This window comes from Bactrocera dorsalis, chromosome 1 (genome assembly GCF_023373825.1).
Source record: "Bactrocera dorsalis isolate Fly_Bdor chromosome 1, ASM2337382v1, whole genome shotgun sequence".
Lineage (NCBI taxonomy): Eukaryota > Metazoa > Arthropoda > Insecta > Diptera > Tephritidae > Bactrocera > Bactrocera dorsalis.
In genome coordinates this window covers 33,995,085-33,998,601 of record NC_064303.1, presented here as the reverse complement: position 1 = coordinate 33,998,601, position 3,517 = coordinate 33,995,085, and positions in this window count along the sequence as shown.

Genomic DNA, 3,517 nt, shown 5'->3' with positions numbered 1-3,517 from the left:
CACATTCGACAAGATATATTCACAAAGTTTGGTATAGATTATTTTTTAATCTCCAAAAAAAATGTTCAGAACGGATTACTATAGCATATAGCTTCCATACAAACTGAACACATAGTTACTAATAGAAGTGTACCTGTGAAAGGTATGTAGCTTCGGTGCAACCGAAGTTAACGCTTTTTCTTGTTTTAATAGTGGATAACTTTAGATCTCGGTGGATGCCAACGTTTCTCACACAGAAAGAAACCCCCACTATGGTGCACAGAACTTTATTTTGAAAAGCTTGAATTACTTTTAAATTTGCCTATGCCATATGTCCAGATTAGCCTTATAATTAGAGGAGGTGGGATCTTGGCCTAAGGAGCCAGTATAGCTGCGTCAACTGTAATCTTAGCTGAGTTCTTTTTATTACTACTTGCACGGACTTTTCGGTGTTGATGCTAATGTTCCATTTGGTGAGCCACGGTTCTAGAGTATTTAATTGCATCTGTAGTACACTGGAATCAATAGTAGGGTTGCCATTTGATGCTAGCAGTATAGTATCATCAGTATAGGAGTCAGAGTTGATCACTGGAAGGTCTGCTGAATAAAAAGTGTTTCAAATCCGACTCAGCATCATGGCATTTAACGTAAAACGTCCGAATGTGCAAGTAAGACTTTAACAGCAATGTTTTCAGTAATAGGCCTGGATGCTATACTTTCTCAAATGCTTGGCGGATATCAAGGAACACAGCAGAGAATTTTTTATTATTTTCCTTAGCATCAGTTATAATGTGCTTTACACTATTATGTTGTTCAATAATGACATGAAATTTTCTGAAGCCAAAATAATAAGCTGTTTGTTTTCCAACAATATTTTTTCCAATACTTTCGAGATAATTACCGGTAGACTTAAAATTCATGCTGATTACGTTTACGTGCAAACGCATTATTTTAATTCTATTATGTCCTGGTGACTTTTTTCGCCAAAGCTTTGATCTCCTCCAGCACTTTTACAGCATCTATTTCCGAAATTGGATATTCCATTTGTCAAACACCATCCAAAATTGCTGACTGACGCACTGCTAGATCCATCACTCAACTTGTTAGGAGTAAGCGTGTTTTGGATGTGTTGTTTAAACGGCTAATTGATATGAAATACATTTTTGTTTATGGAGACTGTTATGATTATTTTATTATATTATACTTCCTTCTTTTTTTCTTGATAAAAAACTACCTAAATAAGTAAAAAAAATAGCTAAATTCGAGTATAACCGAACACTCTATACTTTTGCAATATTATTACATGATTTTTATTAAATAATCACTAAAACAAAAACGAAAAGTCGCTACTATCTGAATTCAACACGGCACAAACAAAAAGAACAAAATAAAAGTAAATCCTGACTAAAGAAGCTCCAATGTAAAGAAGGAGATGCAATGCAAAGAAATGTGAGAAGCGAAAAAACAAGCCAGCATTGCATCAAGTAGCGGTGCAACTCAAGTACGTGGCAGCAAACCACGAAGAAAACGAAAATGAATAAAACAATTGAAATTTTATGATGGCGGAAAAATTTAATGAACCAACGTTTTGTGTGCTATTGAAGCATGATATTCGAAAGTGAAGTGAAAAAGCGCCGATTGCGCTTGCCATGCCAACGCCATTAATCACATATCCAATGGCACGTGTTATACATATATATATACCAGAGGCCTGCACGATTAAGGTAGGCATCGTACGATTACGTTACTAAGTAACACTTCTGACGATTACCACGATGCGAAGGTAACATTGCGCATCGGCATCGCGGCATCGTGGTATCGTACGATTACTATCTGGTATCGTCAATGGCAAATGAAACGCTATAGTCTTACATGATGTTAATTCGTTGCTGGCCCGACAACGACTGAACGATAGAGCAGAGCCGCTCAAAATAATGCGCAATTTATTTACCAACGCATACAATCACACATTTGATATCTGCTAGCGTATGATTGTGTGCGCGCGCTTGCTTAGTACACTGAGTGAAATCGTGCTATTTGGTTATTTTGTTATTAAAAATTTAGAAAAAAATAAAAAATTATGGTTTTTGATTAAAAAAGCAATTAAGAACAACAATAATTTTAAGTTAATTTTTTTAACTTTCCATGATTTTTTCCATATCGACGTCAAGATCGTAAGTTTTGATTCTCATTAAGTCCTCTATATGCTTATTCGAAACTGAATTCCTGTATTTCGAGTGTATTTTTGACGCTGGCAGAATTAGCGTCATAGTGTACATGCTTCGGCTGCATTTGCTTGCCTATACTCCGAGTATAGGCATGAAAGCGGCTCTGCGATAGAGCGTAAGCGTACGTGTGAAGTTAGTTTCCACAATTGTTCTAAGAAATGCCGACCACTGGTAACATGTTAGTAATCGGCGATGCCCGCGATGTCGATACCCTCGATGCCGATGCCCACGATGCCAAAGTACCGTTACGTAGCGTGTACTCGCCGCATCGGCATCGCCGCTTGCTAACATGTTACTTTTTTAATTACCCGTGCAGGACTCTGATATATACATATATACTATAAATAATCCAGTTAGTAACGGGTGTTTTTTCATACATAAGGTTTTCAACGAATCATTACTTTATATGTACTTAGTTTGATTTGCATTTCACAATTTACGCACATATCTACTTCGCAAGTACGTTTGCATTCTATGGAAGGATTTTGACTTACGGATTTACAAAAGCCAATTTGTGCAAGAATTGAAGCCGAACGGCCAATAAACTCGCAAAGGATAGACGAATGGAAATAGTGTTAACCAACAGGCGATTCTAAGACGCCGCTACGTCCTCAAAAAGCTACTGTTTGGTGTATTCTATGAAGCCGTTTAATGGCTATAGAGGCATAATTAATGAATTTTTCGTGCCTGAATTCGGGAATGTTTATGTAGGCAATCACGTTTTTAAGACGTCGCTATATGTCACACAGCCAACGAAACATTCAGTTTATCGAAAGGAATTTTTTGTATGCACATCATCTCCCATCGAGAACCTGTTACGTGGCTGAAGGAATATACCGTCCAGAGTTAGTTATAAGGTAATATTTTGATGCGGGACCACTGCAGTATACTCGTATTTTAAGCTGAGGTCTTTTCTATTGCAAAAACCGCTGAGCTGGTCTTTAATGCACTTGCAGGCAACTCCAGAGTCAACATCTACGTAGACTGGCAAACAGCAATCAAGGCAGTAACCTCGTATCGCATATCGGTCAGAAGTGTGTTGGGAAGCAGACCAGCAAAAGAAAGTGTTGCCAGCAGTAAACAACTTTGCTTCTACTGGGTGCTTGGTGGACGAGATTGCCAAGAATGGTATGCGGCTAACTCCCGAAAACGTGATAACCATTGAAAATCAAAACACGATGGAGCTAACTGGGTGAAAGGTGAAAGTATATAAAATTCCTATTGGCACTTAATAGAAGACACTGTAGGAACATGATGGGAATACAAAATGGTCAATGTCTGGTGGAGACATACGCCTGCAGAAAGGGACT